The sequence below is a fragment of the Durio zibethinus genome, chromosome 14 (assembly GCF_047325235.1).
Source record: "Durio zibethinus cultivar Kanyao isolate XHJ-2024 chromosome 14, ASM4732523v1, whole genome shotgun sequence".
Lineage (NCBI taxonomy): Eukaryota > Viridiplantae > Streptophyta > Magnoliopsida > Malvales > Malvaceae > Durio > Durio zibethinus.
The window spans coordinates 12,089,424-12,106,912 of NC_143175.1; the positions used below are offsets into that span (position 1 = coordinate 12,089,424).

The window sequence follows — 17,489 nt, forward strand, 5'->3', positions numbered from 1 at the left end:
AAGGTTTTTTTTTAGGAAAAATTGAAAGTATCAATTTTCTTTGAAATTAAAGTCTCAAAAGATATTTTGGGGAAAAGTTGAAAGTATCAATTTTTCGTGCATAAGAACAATCATTCTTTTCTTCCTTTTTTTATTTTTTATTTGTTTATGTTAAATACTCCAATGATGGAGCCTCTGCAAGTGAAACAGTAGTTTTCTTGCATACTCTTGAGGTGAGAGAATTTTTTCAATTTTCTACTAAAAGTATTAGAGTTAATTGAGAATAATTTTCAATAATTAATTACTTGGTAAAATTTTAAGGCTCATTAGATAACACAAATTTCAACTGGTACCATCTTTTGATGGGCGTTGTGAGGGTGCTATAACCTTCCTCACACGTAACCGAACTCGCGAACCCTGTTCTGGTTAGTAGACCTGAACTTATTCTTTTAGGGACCCTTAAACTTAGGTGTTCCCTGAAAGGACAGATTCTTTATGTGGCCAATCGCACCTAGATAAAAAAGATTGTTGGTGACTCTCTTCAGGCCAATGTCTAGCGATAGATCCCCGGATCTAGACGTTATGACATGTATGATAAAAAAATTTCAACACAAAATCTCACATGTTTCCTTTTTAAAGTAAAAAACATTTTTGAAAAGTTTTTCATAAATTTAAACCTCAACCAAAACAAAAATATCAACTAAGACAAGATCCATACAAAAATATGTACTACACAAGGGATCGACATAGCTTAGTCCTAAGTTAAGTTCACTATATGCTTGGTTAGAATGTTTACAATCTAAAAGGTTCTCAAATTGTTACTCACATCATCATCCATGATAGACTAGTAAGGTACTCCAATCCTTACCTAGCATAGGTTACTAATGAAAAAGATTCAATTTGAGTGTAAGTGTTTTACTAGCCATTGTAGAGATTATCTCGCGAGAGTATAGGTACTTTACTTCTCCTAAGAGAGATAGAGTCCAAATGTAGAATTCATGTAATGTATATGCATGTAATAATGTGTATAAAGAAACACATATATCTTTATTCACAATTCTACCAAGCCAAATGAAAGAATGATAAGAAATAAAGTAAATGCAAACAAAAAAAATCAGTAATTCGATATCAATCAAACCAAAAGCTAGGATAATTCAAAATTAATTAATAGCTCGACTCTCTATATCCCCAGTGAAATTGTCAAATTGTTATAATGTATAAATTCGTGGATCTATTACTAAACATAACAAAAAGCATCATCACCAATCTTTTTTATCCAAGATGTGATTGGTCACCTAATGAATTTATCTTTTTAAAGATATCTTAAGTTTAACTAAGAGTCCTTAAAAAATAGGTTCTGGTCTGTGTTTCAAAACTAGGTTCGAAAGTTAGGTTACGTATAGGAAAGGTTATAACACTTCATATGCCCATCCTAAAATGGTACTAATTAATTTCAAATTATCTTAATAGTTTTGATTCTAATGGTCTTTTATTAAATTTTAATATTTAAATATTGAAAATAGTTTTTAAGGCTTCTTCATCAATCTAGCAGAATTTTTAAAAATACTTTCTCACCGTAAAAATATTCAAGAACCATATTTATTTTCTTGAAGAGGCTCTATCGTCAGAAAAAAATTTAACCAATTATTTTTTATTAAGTTTTTGTTTTATCAAAAATATATCTAATTTTTTCATCATTAGGCCTAAATTAGAAATCTTTTCACCTAGAGATTTATACATGTTTCACCATTTATTTCTTAATCTTAGAAAAAAATAATATGATAATTATTTTTTAAAGTCTCATCTAAATTCTTTCACCATTTGGGTTCAATTTAGAAAAAAAATTTTAACTAGAAATTTCATAGAAATTAAGCCATTTGTGATTTTTCTTAAAATCTCATCCTTGGATAATTATCATATATTTTTAAACAAATTTATAAGTAATATTTTAATTTAATTTGGAAATGAATGTAATTATTTTCTTGTTAGAAATTTCATCTAAATTATCTACCATTCTAAAGAATTTAAAAGAAAATTTTTCACTTAAGATTTAAAAAAAAAAGCCATTCTTGACTTTTAAAATTTTTTATTAAGATAATTGCTTAATTAAAAAAATCTTTATTCGAATTATTACTTTTTTTAATTATTAACCAACATTTTTAAATCATGGAAACATATCCTTAATATGACAATATAAACATAATATAAATATAAATAAAACAAGTAAAAATGGATAAATAAATAAATACTAAAACAGAATAGAAAAGAAAATACAATACATGAATATGGGTTAAAAACCAGATCAAAAATCAGTTTGGGTTGATTGGCCTACTTTGGTCATAAGTTGAACCAATTTGAATGGGCTTAGTCTCAACTGCTATCTGGATTGGGTTTAAAGTAGGTTGTGAGTTTCAAATTAGGTCAAATGGCCCAACTACCTCCATTTCCCAAAACGTAATAGTTTTGACTTTGGTATAAAAGTCCCTTTTTAGTTTCTTTTTTATTTTCATGCTTTGCTTTCTCTTTTTATGCCTATCTTCTTTAAACTTTCTTTTTAATATTCAGATGAACATCTAAGAATTGTGTCTAGTTTTCCAAATTTAGGCTAAAGAATGTCACATTAGTTGTCATAACTTACCACTAAACACCACTGGCTAAAGTCCCTTTAAGCCCAAAATTCCACCACTTCTTCCTCTCAACCTTTTCATCTTGGAACTAGGCTTGAATTTTCACAAATCACCTCTTAAAAGTCTAGATCTAAAACTTTTCCTAAGAGTCTAGATTTGAAACTTTAACTACAGCCTTTCTACCACTATTTTAGCCTTTTTTCTGCCATCCGATTGTCTTGATTTTTCAAGATGTCATTATTTTCATCATTATCTCCTTTTTCAAAATTTGAATCTCCTAACAAACGTGTTAATCATCGATCACCATAACTGTTGGAGGTACATTATTTCTCCTCCCATTTACTCTGCTTATCTTTCTCTTTATTTAATTCTTTGTCTTTGATTTTGCTTCATTTTTTCCTTGGATTGTTGTTTGATATTGGTTGGTTATGATTTCTTGCCTCTGTTGTTTGATGTTCTCTTTGATAATGGCAGGGTGTAGATGTTTAACCATGATTCTTTGTAATTGTAAGATTTTTTTGAATGCATTTTTATTTGTTGGGACTTGTTTGAAGCTAGGTATTTGCTAGAGTTTTGCCAAAAATTTGCTTAATTTTTCTCTCTATTTTTTGCTATGGTTTTTTTTAAGTATTGCTATTTCTTTTTTGATTTTTTGTGTCAAATTATGTTTGGTTGTTAGGTTTGTGGTGGTAGTAGGGAGGCTCAATTTTTGGTAGTGAATGGCAAAAATAGTGGGCTATTTTGGTGATAAGGTAATGGCTTAGTGAATTGGTTGTGTTGTGTCATGCATTAGCAGTTGAGAGGTTGTTACAGCTGGCTATAGTAGAGTGATGTGGAAAATTGAGTGAAGAAGGTGATTAAACCACTAATTTGAAAATTGAGAAATTTGTTTTAATGGTTGCAGTTTGCCAATTTTGGTTGCTAATGGTTCTTTGGGACTATTTTAATGGCTATGTAAAAACTGTTACAGTGGTTGTGTAGAGACTATTTAATGACAGATGAAGTAAAGGATGATTGGAGGTTTTTGACAATGGTTACAAAAAAATGTGTTTTTTTTTCCGATGATTTTTGTATAATTGTTGCCCATTTTGTGCTAAATTGAATATGTTTATATAGATCTTGAATGAGATATAAATTAATTCAAAAATTTTATTTGATAAGAACTTCATTTCAATCATACTTTAATTTAAACATATCTTCACTTGAGATTTATCCCTAAAATTTTAGTTTTATTTATTTGATTTATTTTCCAAATCCAATAATAACAAGATAAACTAAACCAAAATTATCTCTAAAAAAGTATTGTGCTCTTGATTTAAAAGGTCCAAATCATAAATAAATCCACCAGGAAATGGACAAATCCAAAGCCCACCAAAAATCCAAGATTATCAGAACTCAAAATAATTTTAAATGACACCAAACAAAATTGAGTGTCTACAATTTTTGCTTTTATCGACGAGAATTGGGCTAGATCTAACTATTGTTGCCTATTAGAGAAAAAAATTGGTCAAAAAAAAGAGGATAAGAAAAAAAAAGACAAATAAGGAAAGAAGTAAAGAAAACGAAAAAATTTGAAAAAAAGAAAAAAATTCTCATTTTTGGTCATTTATTAATTTTTGTATTTTCTGCATTCCTTATTTTTAAAACATAAAAATAATTAATTTAAAATAACTTAAGAAAAATAATGTTATTAAACCTATACATTTAGTAATTGAATTTAGGTTAAAGGGTAAAAAATAATAAAATAAATTAGTAAAAATAAATCTCAAATAAAAAAATTCAAGCAACAATATGAAAAATCATACAAATTGGCATAAGCATTCAAACGGAGGAAGAACAGAGCTAGATTAGGTTTTTAACGTCTTTCTCTTTCTTCTTCCTACATTTCTCTCCCTTTCTAACCTTTTCATCATTTTCTCTACTCTTTCCTTTTTTTCATTTTCCGTTTATTTCTTTAGACTCTTCTTTGTCTCTTATAATATTTTTCTATTTTTTTTTTTTACAAAGATATATACATTGACAAAATAAAAAATCCCTTTTGTGTCCTCAAATAAACAGGTGTTGCATAACTAAAAACTTGTAAACAAAAATATATATATGTTAGATATGTTATTTCTCAAATTTATTTTTAAATGGTAGTACATTTTATCTATAATTATAATCAAACCAATGTTGTAGGACTTGGACATAATTTTTTAAAAATTTCATGATATTTTTTTGTTTAATTGTATATATTTTTTAGATTTACATTTTTTTTAAAATTTTGGATAAAAAAAAGGTTGTAGTTATAGAGGTAAAAAAGACAAACTTAAAAATTATTGGGAAAAAAAAAAAGAAAAGGAATGAGGAACAGTCAATCAACAAAGGAAAATGAAGAGAAAAGACTAGAGAAAAAAAAAAAGAAGCAAAGAGTAACGAATATGAAGTGCTAATCAGATCTTATGTGCCTATAACACTAGCTGAGTTAGATCAATTAACTTTCCTCTCACTGGTGAGGATTGAGCTAGATCTAGCTCTTATTTTCTATTAGAAAAAAAGTTAATTGGAGAAAAGAGAATAAGAAAAAAAAGATAAATAATGTAATAATTAAAGAAAATGAAAAAATTGGAAAAAAAGAAAGAAAAAAAGAAAAAAAATCTTGTTTTTGGTCTTTTTTTAATTTTTGTATTTTTCTACGTTCCTTATTTTTAAAATATCTTCAAATAAAAGTAATATACTTTAAAATAACTTCAAATAAAAGTAATATACTTTAAAATAACTTAAGAAAAAATAATGTTATTAAACATATATATATTTAGTAATTGAAATTAGGTTAAAAGGTCAAAAAAGCCTTCGAATATGTATTCAATAATCATCCAAGTCCCAATCATTTTATTAGAATCAATTAAGCCCTCAAACATTTATTTTCATTAATTGAACCTTTATTAAAGAAAATTGGTTAACTATCAACACCTATTTCTATCTAATTTAAGGCTCAATTAGGGTGAAAATAGATATTTAAGGATTTGACTAATCCGAAATAGAACATTCAAAGCTTAATTAACTGTTATAAAATTCAAAGACTTAGATAATTATTAAATTTTTATTTGAGGGCTTTTTTACCCATTTGCTTTTGAATTTATCATTTTAGATTCTTTTGGTAAAACAAAGAGAAAAATGAAAAATACATAGTAAAAAGGAAAAAGCAATATGAAAATATGAATTTTTATATTATTTTTATTTTTCTTATTTCTTTTTCATTTCTTTTTGTTTATTTTATTTTAGATAACTTTAAAAAAAATCATAATTAAAAAATTGAAATACCAAATAGTAAATTTTATAAACGAATTTGTTTATTTTAATTTTCTTTTTATAAAAATAATATTGGTTTTAAGTTTTCATCCAATTTTTTAAGAAAAAGTTTTGGACTATTTTCTATGTTATTTGTCCTTGTTTCTTCCACTTTATTTTTTTTTTCATTTTTTCTTAATATTTTCATAAAGTTATGGTTCAATCTTAAAAAAAAAAAAATTAATTTAAAATAACTTAAGAAAAACAATGTTAATAAACCTATACATTTAGTAATTGAACTTAGGTTAAAGGGTAAAAAATAATAAAATAAATTAGTAAAAATAAATCTCAAATAAAAAAATTCAAGCAACAATATGAAAAATCATACAAATTGGCATAAGCATTCAAATGGAAGAAGAACAGAGCTACATTAGGTTCTTAACATCCTTCTCTTTCTTTTTTCTACATTTCTCTCCCTCTCCAACCTTTTCATCTTTTTGTCACCTTTTTCCTTTTTTTCATTTTTCGTTTATTTCTCAAGACTCTTCTTTATCTTTTATAATATTTTTCTATTTTTTCTTTTACAAAGATAAATTAATTTTATCTTTATCTATGAAAATGGAAAAATATCATTGACAAAATAAAAAATTTCTTTTATGTCATCAAATAAACAGGTGTTGCACAACTAAGAACTTGTAAACATATATATGTATATATATATATATGTTAGATATGTTATTTCTCAAATTTATTTTTAAAATGGTAGTACATTTTATCTATAATTATAATCAAACCAATGTTTTAGGACTTGGACATTATTTTTTAAAATTTTGTGGTTTTTTTTTGTTTATTTGTGATATTTTTTAGATTTTGATTTTTTTTTTAAATTTTGGATGGAGAAATGAGGAGAGAGAGAAAAAAAAAAAAAAGAGGTTGTAGTTGTGGAGGTAAAAAAGACAAACTTAAAAATTATTGGAGAGAAACAAAGAAAAGGAACGAAGAATGGTAAATCAACAGAGGAAAATGAAGATAAGAGACTAGAGAAAAAAAAAGTGAAGAAAAAGAGAGAGTAACGTATATGAAGTGCTAATTAGATCCTTTGTGCCTATGATACTAGCTAAGTTAGGTCAATTAGCTTTCCTTTCATTAGTGAGGATTGAGCTAGATCTAGCTCTTGTTGCTTATAGAAAAAAGTTGATCGGATAAAAGAGGATAAGAAAAAAAAAAAAGACAAATAAGGTAATAAATAAAGAAAAAAATTGAAAAAAGGAAAGAAAAAAATTCTTGTTTTTGGTCATTTTTTAGTTTTTGTATTTTTCTACGTTACTTATTTTTAAAATATCTTCAAATAAAAGTAATATACTTTAAAATAACTTAAGAAAAAATAATGTTATTAAACATATATATATATATATAGTAATTGAATTTAGGTTAAAGGGTCAAAAAACCTTTAAACAAGAATTCAATAATCATCCAAGTCCAATCATTTTATTACAATCAATTAAGCCCTTAAACATTTATTTTCATTAATTGAACCCTTATTAGAGAAAATTGGTTAACTATCAACACCTATTTCTATCTAATTTAAGACTCAATTAGGGTGAAAATAGATGTTTAAAGATTTGACTAATCTGAAATAGAACATTCAAAGCTTAATTAACTATTATAAAATTCAAAGACTTAGATAATTATTAAATTTTTATTTGAGGGCTTTTTTACCCATTTGCTTTTGAATTTATCATTTTAGATTCTTTTGGTAAAACAAAGAGAAAAATGAAAAATACATAGTAAAAAGGAAAAAGCAATATGAAAATATGAATTTTTATATTATTTTTATTTTTCTTATTTCTTTTTCATTTCTTTATGTTTATTTTATTTTAGATAACTTTTTTTAAAAAATCATATTTAAAAAATTGAAATACTAAATAGTAAATTTTTATAAACTAATTTGTTTCTTTTCATTTTCTTTTTATAAAAATAATATTGGTTTTGAGTTTTCATCCAATTTTTTAAGAAAAAGTTTTGGACTATTTTCTACGTTATTTGTCCTTGTTTCTTCCACTTTATTTTTCTTTTCATTTTTTCTTAATATTTTCAAAAAGTTATGGTTCAATCTTCAAAAAAAAAAAGGTTATGATTTAAAATAGAATTAGCTAAATGTTACAAGCATACATATGTAAATCTAACAAATTGGATTTATTAACACTAAGTAAAAAGTTGTAGGATTTTGGCATAAAAAGAAAATAATAAAGGAGTAAGAAGTTTGACATTAGCTTGAGAATGAGGTATTCGGCATGTGGTTATTGAATTAGATTCGTTATTAGCAGTGTGAAAAGCTACAGGTATTCTGCATGGGAAAGATCTTTTATATCATAAAATAATGGCATTGCAAGGTTAGACATATTTTAGTGATGTTAATTTATGTGTGAATTTTATGACTAATTGGGCTTTTAGTAGAAGTGGAAATTGTTATGTAATAGATGATTCTTCACCTAGAATTATAAATATTATATAAGAGGATATCTTAAGAATGAATAAAAAAGGAATAAAAAATAAAATAATGAAAAGTATGAAATCTCTTTACTATTATAATTCTTTTTCTCATTTTTAGTTTTTTCTTCTTTATTTATTCTTCTTTTACCATAAACTATTTCTTTAAAAATTTTATAATTTAAACTATTTTGTAAAAAAAATCAAATATAAAAATTTTATCAATTTATATCTTTAAAATAAAATAGACATACGTTAATGCATTCAAAAATATAATTATTTTAAAAAATAAATTTCACTAATAATCTTTTAAATTTATTCAATAAAATTTAATTTCTTTTTGCAAAGCAAACTAAAAATGCTGGAAGAGATAAATTATAGGAGAGGTATTTTATGATTTTCAATACCCATAAAAGACTTGTACACAAACTTAAGTTGGTACACATGATTTTGAAAAGTAATGGCATTACATGATTACCCACATATTTTTTGTTCCTTGTTGGTGGGTTTTGGTCGCAAAATGGGAACTTTGGTTTTCTTTATCAATTTTTCTTCTTTCCCCTACCCATTAGATTTTTTTCATCACATTTCCACCTCCAAAAGCCATTACAATTTTACATGTATATTCATTGCTCCAATTTTTTTGTAGGAGTTGGAGCTTTATAGTATTTCTGTTGAGAGAGAGCTAATAATGAGATAAAAGATAAAGAGAAGAAAGGGGAAAGAAAAAAATATTGAGTATTTTTTAATTGAAATAAACATTAGAAATTAATTTTTTTTTTAAATATCCAAATAATAAAAATAATTTATTTTCAAAAAAATGTCTTTCAAAATTTTTTTTATTTTTCAAAAATTAATTTCAACTTACCAAACGGAGTCTAAATAAAAAAATGAATGAGTTTTCTTTACAAAGAAGATAATTTAAGGAAAGTAATAAAACAACAATGATGTTTCTGTTTTGGATGCCACCAATTATGAAAAAAAAAAAAATCTTTCCTAACTTGGTAATTTATTTACGAGCTATTTAAGTTATTAAATTCTTTCACTAAAATCTTGTTTAGGTGATAAAAAATGAGTCCTTTAAATTTTTGGTTTCAAATTTTATTATATGTATGAATTTGATTTAATTTTAAATTAATTAATTAACTTTTTTGTAATATTTAATTTGTTCAACTCTTCTTTATAGTTAGGTTGCATAATTGGAGAATTATTTTAGTATGATGATTTTTATTTGTATATATAATTTCATATTTTTTAAAATTAAGTTAAAAAAAAATAAGGTGAAGAATAGAGTTGATATCGGGTCGGGTTCGAGACGAGCAAACCCATTCCGAACCCAATCTGACTTGAAAATGTTTTTAGTTTTTCATATCCGGATTTAACCTCGATCCAATATTATATAAATCGTTCCTGATTCGATCTAAAATTAATAAAATATTATTTTTAAATATAAAATATTTAAAAATATAATTATATAAATATATAATTAATTAATTAATTAATTAAAAAAATAATATTTTTAGATAATATCAAATTAGATTTATCTAAAACTCAAATTCGATTACATGTGGAACTCAAATTTAAAAGAAAATTTAATTTTATAAAATCAGATCGATCAAAATTCATTGAAATCAGGTTTTTACCCTAGCGAATAAGCCAAAACTTGTTGACTTTGGCAATAGAAAAGATTATTATACATTTTTACGTAAATAAATAAATAAAATAGGTAAGAAAGAAACTGAAGGCTGAAGAAGGCAATTACAACGGCAAAGAACAAAACGTCTATTTGGTGTCATTCTCCGTTGCCAACTTCTCTTCAGTTTCAAAATTCTTCTTTCCTTTTCACTCTCACCAACCTATACTTATTTATATGTACATTATGCTTCAGCCTCTGCATCTCATCACCACTCTCTCATTCTCATCATGGCGGATCTCTACTCTTCTTCAAGACCCACTTCCTCATCGTCTTCCTCTTCTTCCCTTCCTTCTTCTCAGCAAGGCTATACTTCTCGTCTCTTATTGCTCTCGACTCTTCTCCCATTAACCCTCGCCTTCTTTGCTTTTGTTCTCCAATGGCGAGGCGGTCTCACCGACCCCATCAATCGTCGCTCTGCTGATCCTTTCCAGTTCCCTGGCATGGGAAATTCCGGTACAAGCTTTCGCTTGGATCGGCACTCCGTTTCTGATTGTGTCGATCTTTTGGGTCAGAGCCGGTCCCCGGCTTTCCCTTATTATAATGATTGGAAGTTGGATTTCGGGTCGGATCTTAGGCCTAAGGTTAGTTGGATTTTTGGGTCTTGAACTTTGGTGGGTCTCCCATTTTAGTTTTGATAGTAAAAAAATGTATATTCTTATTCTATGAACTATGATGCTTTCTTTTGTCAGTTTTATTATTAAAAAAGTTGCTCCGTTTTATTCCCACGAAATTAAATTCATGATAATCAAAAGGATTATTGTATATTTTATAAGATTTCGCTGGGCATGAAATCTCTTTGCAATAACATGTTTTGCAGTTGCACACCGTGTTATAAGTGAACATCTTCTGAAATTTAGCCGCAAAAACATTTTTAAAGACGTGAGGATAAATTATAAACTCCTCCTTGAAGTTCCATCAAAACAAAAGGATTTCATCAATTTTGAAAATTTTTTTGCTCTACTTTGACCATTATTATCAGCCATGTATGCGTTTTAAACTTTTTGGTGAACTACATATGCTTTTTGTTTTTACATTCTTTTGGTGGTTTTGCTGTATGCAAGATATATTATTTCAAGTACATCTGCAGGCTTAGAACAGACTTTACCATGGATCTTTTATTACTAGGTTATTGGAGTTTCAACCTTTTTCCTTTTTCCTGAGGGGAAGGCTGCCTCTTCCAATGTATCTAAAGTCCTAGAATCGATTCCAGTGAGTATAAATACTTTGTTCCTCCTTTTCATTATCAATACCTTGTTATTATGTTCTACAGTGTATTTCACTTTGCTTCTGTTGCTAAGAGCAAAATGCATCTTTTGCAGGGGGTAAAAGTGATATACCGAACAAAAGAATTAGAGGAACAACAAGCTAAAAGGTTGGTACATTAATTGGTTTAATAGCTGATAACTAAAGTATTTGTTTTGTTATGGTCTTGTTCTAAAAGGCATTTTTGCACTTTTTATTTCTGCAAAAAACTTAAATGATTGTTGTATTACTCAATGTTATATAGAAGGGTGAGAGAGAGAGAGAGAGAGAGATTAAATTTTACAGTAACAGGAGACCTACTTTCAGTCCTGGAATACCGGTGATTTGGTAGCAATGAAATCAAATTTCCGATAGTTTTGGACCAAATACCATTCTGGTGAGCCCTATTAAATCACAATATATTGCACGTTGTTGAGAGACATGAGCTCTGAAATTAATAGTGCTCTGTCCAAGATGTAAACTGAAGATGACCTTCAATATTTTAAAATTACTATCAGATTTATTCCATCAACCTTTTTTTTTTTGGTGTGTCTATATGTTAGCATGGTTTTCTGGATATATTATTCTTGGTGGGATATTGTGTTTACTTCCATATAATGATTTTCTGAGATACCCTTTCTTTCTTTTTCTTTGTCTTTTTTAATACTTTATCGAAGTACCTGTGTTGCCAAAAAAGGCACCTGTTACATGTCCTTAGAGTCTGACTTGATTTTTTTTCCTATTTCTTTTTCCAATTTTGCTTTTGGTGCTTGTAGTCGGATCTGGAATGAGACTTGGTTGGCAAGCTTCTTCTACAAACCATGTAATTATGAGTTGTTTGTGAAGCAATCTCTTTAACACGGAAATGGCTATTCTTTTGGCAAGGGCATGTTATTACATTTTCACCTTTAGCATAATATACATGCATGTATAGCATAAATTCATGTTGATGGTAAGGTATAACTTTTAACCTTACTATTTTTTTCTTCATTCATTTTTAGGATGCGGGATTGGATTGGATTATTCATCTCGACACCGACGAGCTTATACATCCTGCAGGTGCTCATGAGTACTCTTTGAGACAATTGCTGTCAAATGTGTCTGGAAATGTTGATATGGTTGTCTTCCCAAATTATGTGAGTTGAGCTGCCTCAATGGATTTGGATAAAGTTAATTGTGTTTATTTTGGTGATAAAGAGGCTTAGTTGGTGAAGCTGTCTTTTCAGTCTTTATTTTGTTCTATCATTGTTGTTGACACCAAAAGCGATTATATCATATAAAATTTTCAGGAAAGCAGTGTCGAACGGGATAATATCAAGGAACCTTTTACTGAGGTATAATCTCCTTTATTTGTTTCTCATGCTTTACTTTGGTTAGGTTTATAACAATATGACTAATATTTAGTTTGGTGGGAAGATTATTAGGTTTCCCATTTCTCATTTTGCAGAGACCACCTTCTTTGTAACTGTCTATGTGCAGTAGTTTTTTTGCTGGAGTTATATCATTTATGCATTCATTGTTTATTATTCCATCTTCTATCTTGGCATAGGTCTCAATGTTCAAGAAGAACTATGATCATCTTCCCAAGGATGTGTATTTTGGCAATTATAAGGAGGCAACCCGTGGTAATCCAAACTACTTTCTGACCTATGGAAATGGGAAATCAGCTGCTCATGTTCAAGATCATCTTTGTCCTAATGGTGCACATAGATGGCATACTACCTGAAGACTCCAAAGTATGGTATTTTTCCTGTTCTATTGATTTAGTGTGAATGAATTGACCTAGTTAAATGTATTATTATTATTATAATAATAATAATTATTATTATTATTAAGTGCAAACCTTGTCAATTGCTTGCACAAAAAAGATTAGATAATAATCATAATATGGTCCATGCACAATTTCTTGTTGAAGATTGAAGTTAAAAAGTTTTGAGCTTTCTTTGATGATGACTTTTAGTTTAATAGTTTGATAATTCTTCATCTTTGGAACATGTTAAACAATAAATAAATCTAATTCTTTATTTCCTATTGACAAAACCATAAATTTCAAGCTTATTACTTTCAATTCAGAGAATTTTCTTTGTTTTATGTATATTATTAATTATCTTTTAAAAATTAGTGCCTTATTTCACTTGGGTGGACACTTTTTTTGCACCTTGTGCCTCATGTGACGCAAGGGTTGTAGCACCTAGAGGGGGCCATTACACCTTTGACAACATTGATATGTACTTTTGTATTATAGGTTGTTAATGACTGTCAAACACGAGTAATCTGTACTTTAATCTGGAGTTCTTATATGTTATGTTCCTTTTTTGTTAAACCTATTTATGAGGCATATACTTTATGGTTGAAGAGCACAACTTCTTTCTTTTCATATTTATTGGTATATAACTACCTTGATCCTGTGTAACATTTCATAGTGAGATCAAATTGGATGAGGCTGCTGTTCTGCATTATACATACCCCAAATTTTCTGATCTCACTTCAAGGCATGATCGATGTGGCTGCAGGCCTACAAAGGAGGATGTTAAAAGATGTTTCATGTTAGAATTTGATAGAGCTGTGAGTTCCAATTGATGCACCATCATATTCCTTTTATCTAACTTGCGATTCAGTTTCTCTTGCCCTTGCTTTTATTTGGAGGATTTCCTGTTGTTTTGCCTTTGCGTTATCCATCTAATCTTAGATATGAGTTTGTCATTTTTCCTGACTTTTTTTTTTAAATAATGTGTTCTCTAAGATAAATGGTTGTGGCATTGGGAAATTGAATCATGGCTTACCTATCCTTTGCAAACTTGAGTATTACTTATAATATTTTCAAGGCTAGTTGAGCAGGCATATTGCTAGTTTATGTCAAACTTTTTGTTGTATTTACTGATCTGTATGTATGTTGAACCTGATTGTATTTCTATGGTAAGTTTAGATATTAATGTATAAATGAAGTACATGTCAAAGAAAGGAACAATAAAAGAAAATTTATAATTAATAAAATTATTGTTCTTTATAATTAATAGGTAGGCTTTCCGTGATGTCAGCTTTGACAATTTTATAAGTCATAAACATAATACATGGTGTCTGATCTGTTCTTTGCATTATAATCATGTTAGTTAAGTACGCCACTGCAAGGTTGTCATCAAGTGTCATTTATGTTAATCTTGACTTATGGTTGTTTTATAGAAAGTTCATTGTTTATGTTGCATTTGACTATACTTGTAATGTTTGTACTTATTGGGGAGGGAGATAGTTGGATGATTACATATTTACTAATGCTTGTAACATTTGGATGAAGAGAGGGGGAGCAAGCGTTTTCTTGGGTACTCTATATGGTGAATTGAGATGGACTTTAAATGATATTCCTAATATTTGGGCTTAATTTGCTTATAGTTATTTCATGTTTTATTTCATACAGGCATTCATGATTGCTTCAACTGCAACAGAGGAGGAAATGCTCCACTGGTAATGCTTATATTAACATTTTAAGTGCCTCTATTTTCTTGTTTTTCATTTCAAATATAAAACAAATAGAGTTTCTGGTGTTAAATGTTATGAGAGAGGGTTTCTTGTTTTTTACCTTAAAAGGTTGCTTTGTGAGGCGCTACTCTGAATGGCACTTCCAGGTGGAAGGAATGGGTCTTGGAATGTTGGTTCCTTGAAATCCTCTTATTATCTTAGCCAGACATTTTGATGATATGTTTAGATAAAAACGAATGTCTGCTCCAGTGTTTTCTTGTAGGATTATTTCATACACGAGGTTGTCTTTACATGTGCCAAATGCCTACACTTACAGGGCTTACTATAGTCAATAATCTCTTTGCAAATTGTTAACTGTTGAAGAATTGTTTATGATGACCTACTCCTTACTTTCCCAAAGTGGACAAAATTGTTTCTCACCCATCAATTTATTTTATGGTGGTGTGGAATCTGAGTTTATATTTGTCTTCTCAAATAATATTGTTCTTCTGACTTAGGTACCGTGAGCGTGTAGTGTGGGCAGATAAAACATTAAACTTGAAACTTTTGTGGAAGGGCATCTTAACTCAGATTTATGCTCCCATTGTGAGTAAAACCACTGCACATTTTTATCTGAAGCCTGCCTATTTGTTTTGCTGACCCTCGTTATGGAATATTTTATGGATGAGCATGTATGGCTGAAGTGTTAGATTCCTCAAGTCGTCCACTTTTTTCTGTTAACAGGCTATAATTCATGGACTTAGGGAATCTCGTGTTTTCATTTCTGTTGTACGATCAGCACTGACAACTCTCTCAAAGGACAAGTTTTTGTCTTCAATTGAGAGTGGCAACTCCTCTAGAGTAGATAAACCAGGAATAGTTTCTTCCAGAAAGATTGGTGTCGAAGAATCTCAGGCAACTGCCAGAAGGATCTTGGAGATCACGGATAATTTTTCTTACAATTTGGCAATCCCATCACTTTCTCCTCCAGTCCTGGATGATTTCCACATTGGAATATAATGAAATTAAATTCACAGTGATTACTGCTGCTTCATTGTACCTGCAAAGAGGGTTAAGTAGACAGGCAAGTTGGTTTGCTGGTTCTGATGAGGCATTTCAGTGTTCGATTTCGTGGGGCCATTCCCGATCATTACCCAAGCGCTGCTGTACATTTCAGGTTTAGATTAAAGTAGATGATAAGAGTGAGAGGCGTAGAGCGGAATTTTGACTACAGATCGATGATTGTTGCATCTTTGATATATTTTTTTGAATGACGCTGGAGGCTGTAATATGAACTAGTTGGTCAAGAGGGTCAGTCAATACCAAACCTGTTCATCAAGAGATACAGCCAACAATGAAATAGTTTTGTAAGGAAAAAAAAAAAAAACCCAGAGAAGGTTATTTTCATCTCTCCTTGATTTTTCGTCTTTCTATTAAATTTTAATTCTTTGCGTATAAAACAACGAAAGAAAAATAAAAACATAAACATAATAATTTGAAATAAGATCATAAAACAACAAATTTCTTATGTAAGCGAAGGAAAAATAAAATCACGATCATTAATACAATTAAATGCGTTCACAGATTGATCCTTCCCATACATGGAGATGCATTTGGCAGGGAATTGCTATCCTAAACCTTGCTTGAGATGACCAATGGGAAATGAGAAAAGAATTAGGTTTTGGCATGATAAGTGGACCTTATAAGTGTGCAACTTTAGTCTCACTCTTCAAACAGACCACATACTGGGCAATGGAATGATGAAGGATTTATTCCAGGTAAATATGATACAATGTAACGATGAAAAGCTGGATAGTATGTTCCACAAGAATACGGCAAAAGAGATTAGAATTAATGGGTCAACAGGATGGTTTGGTTTGGCACTACACCAAGAGTAGATATTATAAACTGGTCTCGAATAAAATGAATACAGGCCAAGAGAAGAGGATAATGGAGGCACGGGCAACAGTGGAATGAATATGTTCTTGAAGCCGATCTAGTTATTGTCAATTCCTATCAAGATTAGAATATTTCTATGAAGGATGTAGAATGATAACTTACCACTACATGGAACGTTACAAAAAAAATTATAGAAAATGCACGATGTCTGATATGCAACGAGGAAAATGAGACAACGATGCATGTTACAAGGAAAAATTGTATACGCGCGAAGAAAAGCTGAAGGCTTGCATACCCAAATGAAGACTAGCAGGATAGGCAGATAAGAGGTGTCAAACAATGACTAGCTTGGGTGACAAAATGAACTGAATAAGGATGAGCTAGGCAGATTTGCAACGATGTGCTGGGTATTATGGGGGCTAGGATCGATGAACCCGAGAGTAATATAATCAAAACAGCCCAGGCCACAATGACGTTTGTACACCAACTCTTGCTAAAGTACAATAGAGCTCAAGAAAGGCAGAGAAAATCACAAATGGAAATATGGTTGAAAGTTAATTTTGATGGGACCTCGAAAGAAAGGAGAATAGTGCAGGAATTGAGCTGCTACGAGAAACTGGGCAAGGTGAGAGGAGCTTTTCTGTACGGGCGTCAATGACATCAGAGATCAAATTTTATTAAAAACATATATATCCATAGATTCAGTAAATCCAATTTGACTAATATTTTAATTTTTTTTTTTTTAAGATTCAATGAAATTCACTCTTGAAAGTTTGAATAGATAATTATTAAAAAATATAAAAAAAAATTATTATATGTTAATATTTTAAAAT

The 17,489-nt window shown here is 29.0% G+C and overlaps 1 pseudogene across 1 annotated transcript; it reads left to right on the forward strand.

The window, feature by feature from the left end:
* The first annotated feature begins 10,125 nt into the window (after positions 1 to 10,125).
* On the forward strand, positions 10,126 to 16,164 carry LOC111295340 (glycosyltransferase-like At2g41451; annotated as a pseudogene). The gene is made up of 11 exons (XR_016327528.1): positions 10,126 to 10,660; positions 11,124 to 11,271; positions 11,382 to 11,434; positions 12,081 to 12,190; positions 12,306 to 12,440; positions 12,594 to 12,638; positions 12,854 to 13,040; positions 13,728 to 13,869; positions 14,717 to 14,763; positions 15,276 to 15,363; positions 15,502 to 16,164. The product of XR_016327528.1 is annotated as a glycosyltransferase-like At2g41451 (transcript).
* Positions 16,165 to 17,489: the final 1,325 nt, after the last annotated feature.